Here is a 17142-nt window from a genome sequence, read left to right as displayed (position 1 = left end):
TAATCTCTGAAACGATGTTTAATATAGGTCAGAAACGTCTGTAAACTCTACAACAATATATAACAGAGGCCTGAAACATCTCTAATCTCAAGAACAATCTGTAAAATAGGCCTGAAACATCTGTGATCTTTGCAGCAATGCAAAACATGGCCCTGTCACTTTATATGTTGTAATACTATGTAACACATTGTTGGAGAGATTAGAGATGTTTCAGGCCGATGTTACACATTATTGCTGAGGTTAGATATGTTTTAGGCCAATGCTAATCATTGATGTAGAGATTAAAGATATTTCAGGCCTATGTTATACATTATTGAAGAGATTAGACATGTTTTGGACCTATGCTATCCAATGATTCAGAGATTGGAGATGTTTCAGCCTTATGTTAGACATTTTCCGAGATTAGAAATGTATCCAGTCGATGTTATAGATTGTTTTAGAGCTTTGAGATGTTTGAGGCCCATGTTAAAAGATTTTGAAGAGATTGCAGATGTTTCAGGCCCATGTTACACATTGTTGTAGAGATTGACGATGTTTAAAGCCGACTTTAGACATTGTAATAGAGATCAGACATCTATCAGGCCGACGCTGTACATTGCAGTAGCGATTACAAACGTTGCAGCCTGTGTTGCACGTTGTTGCACAGATAACCTGTTTCAGGCCTATATTACACATTGTTGTAGAGATTAGAAATGTTTCAAGCTCATGTGATATATTGTTGTTGGGATTGCAGATGTTTCAAGCCGATGTTGTGCATCTTTGTACAGATTAGAGACGTTCCAGGTCTATTTTTACATTGTTGTAAAGATTAGAGTTTTTCAGGCCTTTGTTACGCTTTGTTGTCGAGATTAGAGGGGTTCCAGGTAAATTTTATACAATGTTGTAGCGATTAAAAATTTCTCAGGCCTACGTTATGCATTTTTGCATAGATTACAGATGATTCAAACCTATGTTACGGGTTGTTATCGAGATTACAGATGTTCCAGGCCTATCGTTCACATTGTAAAAGAGATTATAGCTGCTTCAGTTCGATATTTCACCTTGCTTTAGCGAGTACAGATGTTTCAGGCCTGTATTACCATAGTTGTATCGAAGACAGATGTTTCAGGCCCATGTTATACATTGTTGCGAAGGTAACAGTTATTTCAGGTCTGCGTTGCACATTTTTGCAATGAAAAGTGCTGGTTTGGGCTTGTGTTCCACATCGTTGCAGAGATTGGAGCTCTTTCTGGCCGATGTGATACATTGTTTCAGAAATTAGAGATGTTTCAGGCCTATCTTACACACTGTTGCGAAGATTACAGATGTTTGAGGTCTCTGTTGCACAATTTTGCAATGAGCAGAGATGATTTAGTCCTTTGTTATATATAGTTCCAGAGACTGGAGATGTTTCAGGCCCATGTTATACAATGTTGTGGAGATTAGAGTTGCTCCAACCCATGTTGCATATTGTTGTATATATTAGAGCTACACATTGTTGTCGCATTGGAGATGTTTCCGGCCTATTTCATATATTGCTGCAGAGACTGGAGATGTCACAGACCCATGTTACATATTGTTGTACCCATCGCAGATGTTCCAGGCCTTTGTTACATCATGTTGTGGAGATGACATATGTTTGAGGCCCATGTTGCACATTTTTGCAGTGAATAGAGGCATTTCGGGACTACGATACATGCTGTTGCAGAAATTAAAGACGTTTCAGTCCCATATCACACATTATAGCAAAAATTACCGATGTTTCTTGTCTATTGTGGAGGTTGTTGTGGAGGTTAGATTTGATTCAGGCTTATGTATTGCATTGTTGCAGAGTTTCAGGCCTATCTTATGCATCGTTGTATGGATTAATGATGTTTCATTCCCGTGTCATACATTGTTGTAGAAATTAGTGATGTTTCATTCCAGTTTATACATTTTTGTAGAGATTAGTGATGTTTCATTGCCGTGTTATACGTTAGTGCAGAGATTAGTGATGTTTCATTCCCCTGTTATACGTTCTTGTCGAGATTAGTGATGTTTCATTCCCGTGTTATACATTGTTGTGGAGATTAGTGATGTTTCAAGGCTATTTTATATATTGATGTAGAGATTAGAGATCTTTCAGGCTCACGATATACATTGCCGGAGAGATTACAAATGTTTCAAGCCTATGTTACACATTGTTGAAGCGATTATACATTTTTCGTGCCGATGCTTTACATTCTTGTAGCGATTACAGGTGTTTCAGGCCTATGTTGCAGCTTGTTTTAGAGATTAGACATTTTCAAGCGTATGCTGCACATTGTTCTAGCGATTACAGTTGTCCCATGCCTATGTCACACATTGTCCCAGAGATTGCAGATGTTTGAGGCCTATGTTACGCATTGTCCCAGAGATTGCAGATGTTTCAGGCCTATATTACGCATTTTTCTAGAAATTAGAGATGTTCCAGGTCTATTTTGTACATTGTTGCAGAGATTAGAGATGATTCGGGCCTATCTTACATATCGTTGTAGAGATTAGATATGTTTCAGACCCAAGTTACTCATTGTTGTCGTGGCTTTTAGAGATTTTTAGGCCCATGTTATGCATTGTTGTAAAGATTTCAGATGTTTCAGTTCTACGTTGCACATTTCTGCAATTAATATATGTGTTTCAGGCCTATGTTACACATTGTTGTAGAGATTAGTGATATTTCTGCCTATTTTATACATTGCTGCAACGATTAGAGATGTTTCAGGCATAATTCATATATTGCTGCAGAGACTATTTGTGTTTCTGGCCCATTTTACACATTTTTGTGGAGATTTTTGCAATGAATAGAGATGTTTCAGGCCTATGTTGCACATCGTTGTAGCGTTTGCAGATGTTCCAGGCTTTCGTTACATAATGTTGTACAGATGATACATGTTTCAGGCCCATGTTACACATTTTTTTGCAATGAATAGAGGTAGTTAGGCCTATGTTACACATTGATGTAGATATTACATTTGTTTCATGCCTATGTTACACATTATTGTGGAGATTGAAGGTGTTTCAGCCTGAAGTTAGACATTGTTGTAGAGATTTGAAATGTTTCCTGTTTATGTTAAACATTAATGTAGAGACTAGATATGTTTCAGTCTTGTGTTACAAATTGTTCTTTAAGCGACAAATATTTCAGGTCCATGTTACACATTGTTGTAAAGATTACAATGTTTCATGTCTATGTTGCTTATTTTTGCAATGAGCTGAGGTGTTTTAGGCCTATGTTACAGATTGTTGCAGAGATTAGAGATGTTTCAGCTTGATGATACAAACTGTTGCTGAGATTAGAGGTGTTTCAGGCTTATTTTGTAGATTTACGTAGAGATTGCACATGTTTCAGGCCTATTTTATACATTATTGTAGAGATTAGCGATATTTCAGGCCTATTTTATACCTTGTTGTTGAGATTAACGATCCTTCAAGCTTATCTTATAAATTGTTGTCGAGATTAATGAAGTTTCAGGCGTATGATATACCTTGTTGTAGAAATTAAAAATGTGTCAAGCTTATATTATACATTGTTGCAGAGATTAGACACGTTTCAGGCTTATGCTGCACATTGTTATAGCGATTACAGCTGTGTCATGCCTATGTTACGCATTTTTGTAGCAATTGCAGATGTTTCAGGCCAATGTTACGCATTTTTCTCAAAATTAGAGTTGTTCCAGGTCTATTATATACATTGTTGTAGAGATTAGAAATGTATCAGGCATATGGACAAATTGTTGAAGAGATTAGAGATGTTCCAGACCCATTGTGGTTGAGATCAGAGATGTGGATACTCATTGTGGTAGAGATTAGAGAATTATCGGGCCTATGCTGCGCAATGTTGCAGCGATTACAGATGCTTCTGGCCCATGTTATACATTGCTGCGAAGATTAATGATGTTTCAGGTCAATGTTGCACATTTCTGTAATTAATAGATGTGCTTCAGGCTTACGTTACACTTGTTGCTGAGATCAGAGATGTTTCTGGCGTGTTGTAGAATATTGCAGAGGTTAGAAATGTTTCAGGCCTATTTCATATATTGCTGCAGAGACTACTGGTGTTTTTGGTCCATGTTACACCATTTTGTTGAGATTTTTGCAATGAATAGAGATGTCTCAGGCCTATGTCGCACATTGTTGTAGCGATTGCAGGAGTTCCAGGCATTTGTTACATAATGTTGTAGCAATAACAAATGTTTCAAGCTCATGTTGCACATTTTTGCAATGAATGCACGTGTTTCTGTCCTACCAGGTCTTGGGGAGCTCAAGTGTCCACAGGGGCAGAACTGCAACTGAAGCCCGCAGCAAAGAGCACACGGCACAGGTAAACTTTCCCATTCCTTGTCAGAACAGAATCATCCTTGGAAAATAAGTGTCTAAATGGCGTAGAAACACAAAGAGTCCGAGCAATATAGATTCATGAGAATTAAATATGGCAATGCAACAACAAAACATTTAACGTTCCAAATGTAAGGAATCTTACAACACCAGGTTATAGTCCAACAATTTTATTTTAAAATCACAAGCTTTCGGAGATTATTCCCTTCGTCAGGTGAGTGAGTGGCACGTTCCAAGGCACTGCACAGGAGTTTTACCAAACGAAATTTGAAAAGGAGCCACATAAGGAGATTGGTGACCAAATGCCTGGTCGAATAGGTAGGTTTAAAGGAGCGTCCTTAAGGAAGAGAGAAAGGTAGAGACACGGAGAAGTTTCGGAAGGGCATTCCAGAGCTTAGGGCCTAGGCAGGTCAAAAAGGACAGAGAAAGTACAAACAAAGCACTGGGATTAATTTCTAGAAGAATCCAATTAAAAAGCAGAGAAGTCATGTTAAACTGATATTGCACTTTGGATAGACCTCACTTGGATTACTGAGCACAGTTTTGGTCCCCATGTTACAAAAATCCTGTCGAGGCACTGGAAAAAGTGCAAATAAAGATTTACAATGATGATACCAGAACTGAGACAGTATAACTATCAGGAAAGACTGAACAGACTGTGGTGCATTTTTCTAAACAAGTGAAGTTTGAGAGTTGACCTTATAGAGGTCTTTAAAATGATGAATGTGTTGTCTTGGGTAGACGGAGGGAGCATGTTTCCACACGTGGGGGAGACCAAAACTAGGATGCAAAAACATCAGAAATTCAGCCGTAAACCAATAGGAATTCAAGAGAAACTTCTTTACCGAGAGAGTGGTTAGAATGTAGAGCTTGTTAGCACAAGGAGTAGTTGAGCTGAATAACATAGATGCATTGAAGGGGAAGCTAGATAAGTACATGAGGGAGAAAGGAATGTAAGGATATGATGATAGAGTGAGATGAAGTAGGATGGGAGGAGGCCCGTGTGAAGCATAAACCATGGCATGGACCTGTTGGGCCGAAAGGCCTTGTTTGTGTGCTGTAAATTCTCTGTAATTTTATAGTGAATTCTGAAAAGTCGACGTGCAGAACTCAAAAGAAACTTCAGCAAGAGGCCGGGTGTCACAGAGAGTCTAAACTTCGGCCACTACGGATCTGAAGGTCTTAATTAAAATGGATGTGGGGTTTTCAAACACAGTCCTTGCTGAGAGGTTGGATTTGTTCCAAACCCGGCCTTAAGTGGGCAGACCGGCCGATCAAGAGCATCCATAAAACATATTTAAAACCTCTCCCTCAATCACTGAAGGAGAAGGGAATACAAAGTGATACTGATAGGATTAGATGAAGACATTTAGGAGGAGGCTCGTGTGGAGCATAAACACAGGCATAGATCAGTTGGGCCGAATGGCTTGTTTCTATGCTGAACATTCTCTGTAATTCAAGTTATTCCTTCCTTCTGCTTGGATTCGTTCTTCGAGGGAATGGGAATTTGACAATGTTGAAAATGGAGAGTAAAATTCTGTAAGTAAACTTCAATGGGAGATCCTCTCTCTCCACGGGATGCACAGATGCCGGACAGACTGAAGACTTTGAGTTAGAAATGGTCAGGTGTAAAACACATTCGGAACACGTAGGAAAACGTTACGTTCTGTGTCTAAAACTACTACGGCAGGGCTCCAACATATAATCTTCCAATAAAAAGACGATTCATACCAAAGTCAGACGCCTTGTGCATTTAGCCACAGGGCCACTGACTAGGGAATAAAATGTATTGGAGAGAATTCTGAGCAGTTTCAGAGCCAGTGGTCTCCAGGGGGAAAGGACGAAAGAAAAATAACAGGTTTCGAACAAATGAGAAGATCCGCTGCGAGCAGGGTTAGAATCTGCCTGGGAAAGCCCAATGGATTTTGAATCCAACGACCTGACCCTATCAACCATCGCAGCTGAAATCGCACTGACACCCAAGGAGAATATTGCAGGACTGGAGAGAGAGGATGTCCTGGGAGGGCGTGGGGGCGTCAGGGAGTAAAGAAATAAAGAGGTCACATTGCACTCCTGGGTTTGTTCTTTCGGCCACCAACCAGTGTGAAGGAAATAGAGGAGCACATTTGCACGGAAATTCCAGGGAGTTGCAAAAGCCAGAGAGCAGTGATAACGGGGGACTTCAACCATCCTAACATAGACTGGGATAGTAAAAATATAAAGGGCACACAGGTGCAGGAATTTTTGAAATGTATTCAGGATAAATTTCTTAAACGGTATGTTTCCAGCCCGACTCGGAAGGAGATATTACTGGACTTAGTTCTGGGGAATGAGGTGGGCCAAGTGGAGCAAGTGTCAGTGGGGGAGCATTGAGGGAGCAGCGATCATAGGATTAGAATAGCTGTGGAAAAGGACACAGACATCTCTAAAGTGCAAATACTCAATTGGAGGAGGGTCAATTTCAATGGGATGAGAACAGATCTGACCTGGGTAAATTGGAATCAACGATTGGCAGTCAAAACTGTAATTGAACAGTGGGCGGACTTTAAGGAGGAAGTGTTTCGTGTACAGTATAGGCACATTCCCTGCAGGCAATTAAAGCCAGAGCTCCCTGACTGACAGAAGAGATAGAGAGTAAAATGAAACGGAAAATTGGAGCATATGACAGATGTCAGGTTGATAAAACAAGTGAGAGCCAATTAGAATATCGATTGTTCAGAGGGGAAGTGAAAATGGAAATAAATGGGGCAAAGAGGGAAAGAGAGAGAGCATGAGAATAGACTGGCGGCAAACATAATAGGGAATCCAAAAGTCTACTGCAGGCATGTAAACTGTAAAAGGGTAGTACCAGGAGTGGTGGGTCCGATTAGGGACCATACAGGAGATCTACTCATGGGCAGAGGGTGCATAAGAGATTTTTTGATTGATTCCAGTGATGAGGAGTTTTAGTTACGTGGATAGACTGCAGAAGCTGTGGTTATTTTCCTTGGAACAGAGATAGTTGCGAGGAGATTTGATAGAGGTTTTCAAAATCATGAAGGGTCAAGACAGAGTAGATGGAGAGAAACTGGCGGAAGGGTCAAGAACCAAAGGAGAGAGATTTTAGGTGATTTGCAAATGAACCAAAAGTGACATGAGGATTTTTGTTTAGGTTAGGATCTAGAATGCACTGCCCGAGGCGATGGTGGAGGCAAATTCCATCATGGCCTTGAAAAGGGAACTGGATAAGTAATTGAAAGGAAAAAAAAATGCAGGGCTACGGGGGAAAGGGCGTGGTAGTGCGACGGGTTAATTGGTCTCTCTATCAACCTATCTCGTTGCTCCACTCTCCAACTATGTCTCTCTCTCTGCTTCACTCTCCTCTGCTCGCTCTCTGTCACTCTTTGTGTCATTTTTGTCTTTTCCCCTATCACTGTCTGCCCGTTTGCTCCCTCCCTGCTCTGTGTCTCTCTTTCTCTGTCTCTCTGTCTCTCGCTATCTGTCTCTCTCTATCTTTCTCTCACTCTCTCCTTTCATTTTCTGTTGATCATTACAGATTTGTTTCCTCAACCTGCACAGTCTCTCTCTGTCTGTCTCTCTGTATCTCTTTCCCCTTCCCTCTCGAGACTCTCTCTGTCTCTTTATCTTTGTTCCTCTCTCTCTGTCTCTCTCTCTGTCCCAATTCCTTTCTGTGTGTGTGTGTGTGTCTCTCTCTCTCTCTCTTTATCAATTGGCCTCTCGCCTTGTCTCTTTATGTCTCTTTGTATGTCTCTCTGTCTATCTGTCTCTCTCTCTCTGTCTCTGTATATGACTCTATATCCGTCTCTCTCCCTCTCTTTCTCTCTTTGACTCTCTGTCTCCCTCTGCCCCTCTGTCTCTCTCTCTGTCATTTTATCTCTTTCCGTCTCTCTAAGTCTCTTCGTTTCTTTATCTCTCTCCCGTCCCTCCCTCTCCTACTCTCTCTTGCCTTCTCCCCCTCTCTCACTCTCCCTCTCTTTCTAGCTCTCTCCCTGTCTGTCTCTCTCTGTCACTCTGTGTCTGTGTGTTCATCAGTCTCTCGTTCTTTTTCCATCCCCCTGCCTCTTCTTCTACCTATCGCTTCCTCTTCCCCGTAGATGCTGAGAGGTTGTTTCCATTGGCTGCAGAGTCTAGAACTCGGGGCATAGTCGCAGGATAACTGGTCGGCCATTTAAAACGGAGATGAGGAGGAATTTCGTCGCTCAGATGGTTGTGAACCATTGAATTCTCTCCCACAGAGGGCTGTGGATGCTCAGTCGTTGAGGAGTTGAAGTAGAAGATCGGCCATGATCTGATTGAATGGAACAGCAGGCTCGAGGGACCGAATGGCCTACTCCAGCTGCTATTTCTTATGTCCTTATGATCTTATATTCTCTCCCTCTCTCTCTGTCACCAACTCTCTCTCTCTCTCTCTCTGTCGACCCCACTCTCTCTCTCTATCCCTGTCTCCGTGTATGTATGTCTGTCTATATCTCCTTCTTTCCCTTTCTCACCTTGTATCTCTCCATCCCTCTCCTTTCTGTCTGTCTGTCTCTCTCTCTCTCCACCACTCCTTGTCAGCAGTGACCGCTGCTGGAAACATAAGAACATAAGAACATAAGAAATAGGAGCAGGAGTGGGCCAATCGGCCACTGGAGCCTGCTCCGCCATTCAATAAGATCATGGCTGACCTGGTCCTAACCTCAAATCTAAAATCATGTCCAATTTTTTGCCCGCTTCCCGTAACTCCTAATTCCCTTTACTTCTAGGAAACTGTCTATTTCTGTTTTAAATTTATTTAATGATGTAGCTTCCACAGCTTCCTGGGGCAGCAAATTGCACAGACCTACCACCCTCTGAGTGAAGAAATTTCTCCTCATCTCATTTTGAAAGAGCAGCCCCTTATTCTAAGATTATGCCCCCTCGTTCTAGTTTCACCCATCCTTGGGAACATCCTTACCGCATCCACCCGATCAAGACCCTTCACAATCTTATATGTTTCAATAAGATCGCCTCTCATTCTTCTGAACTCCAATGAGTAGAGTCCCAATCTACTCAACTTCTCCTCATATGTCCGCCCCCTCATCCCCGGGATTAACCGAGTGAACCTTCTTTGTACTGCCTCGAGAGCAAGTATGTCTTTTCTTAAGTATGGACACCAAAGCTGTATGCTGTATTCCAGGTGCGGTCTCACTAATACCTTATATAACTGCAGCAATACCTCCCTGTTTTTATATTCTATCCACCTAGCAATAAAAGCCAACATTCCGTTGGCCTTCTTGATCACTTGCTGCACCTGCATACTAACCTTTTGATTTTCTTGCACTAGGACCCCCAGATCCCTTTGCACTGCAATACTTTCCAGTTTCTCGCCATTGAGATGATAACTTGCTCTCCGATTTTTCCTGCCAAAGTGCATAACCTCACATTTTCCAATATTGTATTGCATCTGCCAAATCTCCGCCCACTCACCCAGCCTGTCTATATCCTCTTGTAGTTTTTTTATGTCCACCTCACTCTCTACTTTCCCTCCCATCTTTGTATCATCTGCAAACGTTGACATGTTACACTCGGTCCCCTTCTCCAAATCGTTAATATAGATTGTAAAGAGTTGGGGACCCAGCACCGACCCCTGCGCTTCAGCTATGATGAGAGACTGGGAAGATTGGGTTTGTTTTCCTTGGAGCAGAGGAGGCTGAGGGGGGACATGATTGAGGTGTACAAAATTATGAGGGGCACAGATAGGATGGATACTAAGTAGCTTTTTCCCTTCGTTGAGGGTTCTATAACAAGGGGGCATAGATTCAACGTAAAAGGCGGGAGGTTTAGAGGGGATTTGAGAAAGAACTTTTTCACCCAGAGGGTGGTTGGAGTCTGGAACTGACTGCCTGAAAGGGTTGTGGAGGCAGGAACCCTCACAACATTCCAGAAGCATTTGGATGAGCACTTGAAATGCCATAGCATACAAGGCTACGGACCAAATGCTGGAATATGGGATTGGTTTAGACAGGGCTTGATGGCCGGCGCGGACACGATGGGCCGAAGGACCTCTATCCGTGCTGTATAACTCTATGACTCTATGACTCTATGACCACTGGCTACTGGTTGCCAGTCCGAGAATGTACCATTTATTCCAACTCTCAGCTTCCTGTTAGATAACCAATCCTCCACCCATGCCAGAATATTACCCCCAATCCAGTGATTCTTTATCTTGAGCAATAATCTTTCATGTGGCACCTTGTCGAATGCCTTCTTGATGTCTAAATACACTACATCCACTGGTTCCCCTTTATCCATTCTGTACGTTATATCCTCAAAGAACTCAAGCAAATTTGTCAGACATGACTTCCCCTTCGTAATGCCATGCTGACTTTGTCCTATTAAATTATGTTTATCCAAATGTTCCGCTACTGTCAGGTGCTGACAACCAGTGTCCCCTGTGACATAGGAGATAAATTTCTTGGTGTGAAGTATCAGTGAGGCAGCCTGGGTCTGTGGAGCCCGTCCCTCAGCGACAGTCGGTATGTGCATGGCGTGGGAGGAGGGAAAAGGAAAGTTCAATGTCAAGTGAATCACGAATGTTACCAGAATTACTGTGAAATGTAAAATTAGCTGCATTTCACCAACAGTCCACTGGGGGGAAGGGAGAATATTTTAGACAAAGGTGCCATCTTCTGGTAGCACGAAGTATCACACTGCAGCGTTTGATGAGTCTGAAAGCACAGGGAGAAGCCATTCAGACCATCGTGCCTGTGTCTGCTCTTTAAAAGAGTTATCCAATTAGTCCCAGTCCCCTGCTCATTCCCCATAGCAATGCAACTTTCTCCCCGTCAAGTATTTATCCATTTCCCTTTTAAAAGTCACCAATGAATCTGCTTCCTCCACCCTTTCGTGCAGTGCATTCCAGAACAAAACAATTCGCTGCAGAAACGAAATTCCTCATCATCTCGCCTCTCTGCTTCTTTGGCCAATTATTTAAATCTGTGTCCTCTGGTTAGCGGCCTTCCTGCCAGTTGAAACAATTTCTCCTTCCGAACTATAGCAAAACCCCTTGTAAATGTGAAGACCGCCAATAAATCTCCCATTAACCTTTTCTGTTCTAAGGAGAACAATTCTAATTTCTCCAGTCTCTCTACGTAGCTGAGCTGCCTCATTCCTGAAACTATACCAGTCAATCTCATCTGGAACCTCTCCAAGGCTTTCACATCCTTCCTAAAGTGTGGTGCCCAAGAATTGGACACAGTACTCCAGCCGCGGCCGAAAACAACGATTTATAAATGTGTTGCATAGGGACAGGAGGTGGCCATTTAATCCCTCGAATCTGTTCCACCATTCAATAAGATAATGGCTGATCTGTGCCGTAACTCCATATGCCCTCCTTAGCCCCATATCACTTAATACCTAAGGTTAACAAAAATCTATCAATCTCAGATTTTAAATTAACAATTGAGCTGGCATCAACTGCTGTCTATGGAAGAGGGTTCCAAACTTCTACCAGCCTTTGCGTGTAGAAATATTTCCTAACTTCACTCCTGAAAATCATGGCTCTAATTTTTAGGCTATGTCCCCAAGCCCCAGACTCGTGAACAAGCGGAAATAGTTTCTCTCTTTCTATCCAATCAATTCCCCTTAATATCTTGAAAATTTCGAGCAAATCACTCAAATTCCATGGAATACAACCGTAGTTCGTGTAATGTCTCCTCGTAATTTAACCGTTGGAATCCAGGCATCATTCTAATAAATCTACACTGCACTCCCTCCAAGGCCAATATATCTTTCCTAATGTGTGCAGCACAGAATTGATTACAGTTTTCAGGAGGGGTCCAACATGGACTTTGTATAGTTGTTGGATAACTTCTGCCACCTGTATTCTAGTCCTCCAGATATAAAGGCCAGCACTTCCAACACCCCTTTTGATTATTTTCTGTACCTGTCCATAACATTTCAATAATCTATGTACAAAGTATCTTTGGCCCTTCAATGTTCCCAGCGTTTCACCATTTAGAAAGTGCTCTGATCGATCCATTTTAGGTCCAAAGTTGATGAGCTCACACTTGCTTACAATGAAATCCATTTGCCACAATTTTGCCCATTCAATTAATCTATGAATATCTCTCTGTAATGTTATGCTTCCATCTACACTGCTTACAATGCTGCCTATATAATTGTCATCGACAAATTTGGATATGAGGCTCTCTATCCCGTCATGTAAGTCGCAAATAAATACAGTGAATAGTTGAGGCCCCAAGAGAGATCACTGTGAGACACCACGAGTCACATCCTGCCAAATTGACAACCTGCCCATGATCCCAAAGGCACGAAGCAGAGAGAAAATCCCGAGATATCTCGGTGAGAAACTGTTGAACAAGTTCGAAGGAAAATTCACATTTTTCAGGTGAAAGAAAGATTTGCATTTTATAGCCACTTTCACGTCCTCAGGGCGTCCGAATGCGCTTTATAGCCAATGAACGGAGTTATGGTTGTAATGTAGGAAACGCGGCAGTCAATTTGCACAGAGCAAGGTCCCACAAGCAGCAATGCGAGAATGATCAGATAATCTGTTTAAAGCGATGTAGGTTGAGGGATACATATTGTCCCAGGACACCAGGGAGAACTCCCCCTGCTCTTGTTTCAACGGTGTCCGTGCGATCTTTGACGTCCGCTTGAGAGGACAAATATGGCCTCGGTTTAACGTCTCATTCGAAAGACGGCACCTCCGACAGTGCGGCACTCCCTCGGTACTGGCACCAGGAGTGTCAACCTGGATCATGGCCTTAAGTCGATGGAGTGGGGAATGAACCCACGACCTACTGACTCAGAGGTGATAGAACCACAAACTGAGCTCGGTGAAAGGGCAGGGTATAATTGGAGGCAATGAAGATTCAATCTCCATTTTCAAGTCATCCATTCTCTCCTTACTCCCATTGAACTGGTAAGTGTCCTGTGAATTTGAACATGGACACATAAAGAATAAGAAACACTAGAACAAGTATTTTCAAATTAAATGATAGCGATCGATCGCCACAAGCTGGTTTAAATGATGGATATCGTGTGTAAAAATGGCTGCTTTCGATTACAAGAATGTCACTTTAATAAGTAAAAACTGCACGCACACACACACACATATATATATATATATATATATATATATATATTTGAGAGATAAATATGCTCTGTTAAATTGTAGAAATGCTGCCTCACGTTATATACATGTTGTTTAGATTTAAAGAGAGGCCATTTGATGCATACTTAATATTTTAAATAATACAAATGATGAATTGAAATATAACGATAAAACATTAAATTGTTTGCTGTTTATACTTAATGAAAAACTCTGTAATATTGATATACAGGGCATGGGAATGGGCATCAGGATGTAAATTTTGAAAGCAGAAACAAAGTCCACAAAGGATTGGGAGAGACTGAAGTAAAGAATAATACATTATTAGGTGGGATCAGACTAAGTGAGAATACGAGAACGTCGAAGGTAGGTTTAGAGTGCATGTGTGTAAACGCACCATGCATTGTAAATAAGGTAGGTGAGCTGCAGGCGCAAATAGCCACATGGGAATATGTTGTCGTGGCGATAACAGAGACCTGGCTCATAAAAGGGCAGGATTGGGTACGAAATATTCCTGGAGACAAGGTGTTCAGAAAGAAAGGGAACCAAAAAAGGAGGCGGGAGGCGGGGTGTTTGTGGCATTATTGTTTAAGGAGAAAATTGCAGTGCTGGAGAGAGAGGATGTCCTTGATGGGGTCAAGGATAGAATCTATTTGTTAAGTGTTAAGAAACAATAGATTTGCCATTACACTACTCGGTGTATTCTATAGGCCACCCGATTTTGGGAAGGATATAGAGGAGCAAATTTGCAGGGAAATTACAGGGAGCAGCAAGCACTACAGAGTCTTGATAACTGGGGACTTCAACTATCCTAATATAAACTGGGATAGTAATAATATAAAGGGCAGAGAGAGGGAAGAATTTTTGAAGTGTGTTTAGTTGAATTTCCCTGATAAATATATTTCTGGCCCAAGGAAGAAGGAGGCCTTGCTGGATCTGTTTCTGGGAATGAGCTGGGTCAAGTGGAACAAGTGTCATTGGGGAACATTAAGGGAACAGTGATCATAATATCCTAAGGATTAGATTCGTGATGGAAAATGACAAGGAACAATCTCGACAAAAGAAACTTAATTGGATGTGCGCCAATTTTGGTGAGTTGAGAACGGATCTGGCCCTGGGAAATTGGTGTCAAAGATTGGCAGGAGAAACTGTAATCGAACAATGGGCAGCCTTTAAAGAGGGGATGGTTCGGGTACAGTCTAGGTACATTCTCAAGAGGGGGAAAGATGGGGCTACGAAAGGCAGAGCTCCCTGGATGACGAGGAGATGCAATATAAACGAAAATGTACAATACTGAAGGTGGTTCATGTTGAGGGAGACCTGGTGGGACTTGTGGACAAACCTTTGAAGGTTGCAGAATAGAAAGAGGAAGCGATTAAAAATGCATACGGGTTCCAGGGCTTTGTAAATAGAGGCACAGAGTACAACAACAAGGAAGTTATTTTCAAACTTTATAAAACAATGGTTCCGCCACAGCTGGAGGATTGTGTCTAATCCAGGGCACCACGCCTTTAGAAGGATGTGAAGGCCTGAGAGAGGATGCAGAAACCATTTACTCGAATGGTTCCTGGGTGAGGGACTTTCGCTACGTGGATGGACTAGAGAAGCTGGGATTGTTCTTCTTCGAGCACGGAAGGGTCAGAGGAAATTGTAAGTATCCAAAATCATGACGGGTTAATTCAGTAAATAAAGAGGAACTGTTCCCATTGGACACAGATTTAAGGCGATTGGCAAAAGAACCAAAGGTGACATGAGGAAAAACTTTTTTACACAGCGAGCATTTGTGATCTGGAATGTCCTGTCTGAAAGACTGGCGGAAGCAAATTCAATCGTGACTTTCAAAAATGAATTGGATAAATACTTGAAGGGAATAATTATCAGTGTTACGAGGAAAGCGCAGGGGAATGTGACTGAATGGATTGCACTTACAAAGAGCAGGAAAGGACTAGATGGGCCGAATAGCCTCTTTCTGTGCTGTAACCATTCTTTGATTCTATGATTCTATATCTATAATCGACAACAACTTGGATTTATATAGCACATTTAACGGAGTAAAACGTCCCAAGTCGCATTACAGTAACGTTATCAGACAGAGTTTGAAACCGAGCCACATAAGGAGGCATTAGGACAGTTAACTAAAAGCTTGGTCCAAGAGGTAGATTTGAAGGAACGTCTTAAAGGAGGAGACAGAGGTAAAGTGGCGGAGAGCTTTAGGGAGGGAATTCCAGAGGTTACGGCCTAGGCAGCTGAAGGCGCGGCCGCCAATGGTGGAGTGATGAAAATCGGAAATGCACAAGAGGCAAGAATTGGAGGAGTGCAGAGATCTGGGGTGGGGGCGTGGTAGTTGTCGGGCTGGAGGAGGATACAGAGATAGGGATGGCGAGGCCCTGGAAGGATTTTAACACGAGGATGGGAAATTTAAATTCGTGGCGTTGCCGGACCATTATTCAATGTGCTTCATACTTCTCCACATTAAACGGCATCTGCCACCTGTTAATCCATTCAACAAACCATCAATGTCTTCCTGAACTCATTTATATTTCCGTTAGTGGTTCTTTAATCTCCTAATTTTGTGTCATCAGCAAATGTTCCGATTGTGCTCCCTTTTCCCAAATCCGAATAGTCGATATATAGGGAGCGGAGATGTGGGCCCAACACTGACCCTTGGGGTAATGACTTCCACCCCTCCTCCATTGGAACATAGTTACGTAGGAATATGGGAAAATAGCGACATAGGAACTTAGGAACAAGAGCAGACCATTCAACTCCTCGAGCCTGTTTCGATCAATTCGATCATGGCTGATCTGAATCTTAACTCCATCTACCCGCATTGGTTCCATAACTCATAATACCCGTGCCTAACAAAAGTATATAAATCTCAGTTTTGGAATTTTCAATGAATCCCCAGCCTCAACAACTTTTGGGGGCGAGAGTTCCAGATTTGCACTGCCCTTTGTGTGAAGAATTTCTATCTGACATCATCCGTGAACGGACCGGCTCGAATTTTAAGGTTATTCCCGTTGTTCTGCACTCCCCCACCAGAGGAAACATTTCCTCTCCATCATCTTAAACGCTTCAATTAGATCTTCTGTTCGAATTAGAATCTTCTATTCTCAAGGGAATGACATCCACGGATCGACACTGCTGGTCCAAAATGGATGACGTCACAGTTAACTGCTTTGATGTTCATCTGCCACAGTTTTGCCCAGTCACTTAATCTACAAATGTCTCTTTGTAATTTTCTGCTCCCGTGCACACGACTTGCTATGCCATCAATCCTTGTGTCATTTGCTAACTTGGATAAATGGCTCTCTATTGTGTTATCCATGTCAATAATAAATAGACTGAATAGTTGATGCCTCAGTGCAGATCCTTGTGAGTTGAGGTGTTGGGGAAGGGGATCAGGGTGTGGGGAACTGCTTCAAGAGTGGGGACGGATACAGAGGGTGGGAAAGATGTTCAGGGGTTTGGGAAGGGATCAGAGATTCATTGGCTGGGGGAGGGGTTTATTTGGTGGGAAGGTGTTCAGTAGGAGGGGAAGTGGTCGAGAGGATTGGAAATGTTTCAGGGGTGGGGCAGGGTTTCAGAGGGAGGGAAGGAGTTCAGGAGTGGGAAGCGATTCACGGGATGTGAAGGAGCTAGGGAAGATGCTCAGGTGGTTGGAATCATATCAGCGGGTAGAAAGGGGTTTAGGGGATGGGAAGATGTTGAGG

The 17142-nt window shown here is 42.4% G+C and overlaps 2 long non-coding RNA genes across 3 annotated transcripts in view; one reads left to right on the top strand and one right to left on the bottom strand.

Moving 5' to 3' along the window:
- The window catches only part of LOC137312867 (uncharacterized), a 46383-nt gene extending 29610 nt beyond the window's left edge, over positions 1–16773 (top strand). Inside the window, exons 2-3 of one of the 2 annotated variants that reach the window (XR_010960886.1) lie at positions 4247–4318; positions 14906–16773. This is a non-coding gene — a long non-coding RNA (uncharacterized lncRNA). Of the gene's footprint in view, positions 1–4246; positions 4319–5414; positions 5682–14905 lie in introns of those variants that run through there. The other variant, XR_010960887.1, reaches the window with a different exon arrangement.
- The window catches only part of LOC137312864 (uncharacterized), a 1008715-nt gene that overhangs the window by 588287 nt on the left and 403286 nt on the right, over positions 1–17142 (bottom strand). The gene's annotated exons all lie outside the window — the stretch shown is intronic.

Source organism: Heptranchias perlo, unplaced genomic scaffold, assembly GCF_035084215.1.
Source record: "Heptranchias perlo isolate sHepPer1 unplaced genomic scaffold, sHepPer1.hap1 HAP1_SCAFFOLD_44, whole genome shotgun sequence".
In the NCBI taxonomy this organism is placed as follows: Eukaryota; Metazoa; Chordata; class Chondrichthyes; order Hexanchiformes; family Hexanchidae; genus Heptranchias; species Heptranchias perlo.
Note: the sequence above shows the minus strand (reverse complement) of the source record. Positions and strands in the feature narration are given on the sequence as shown.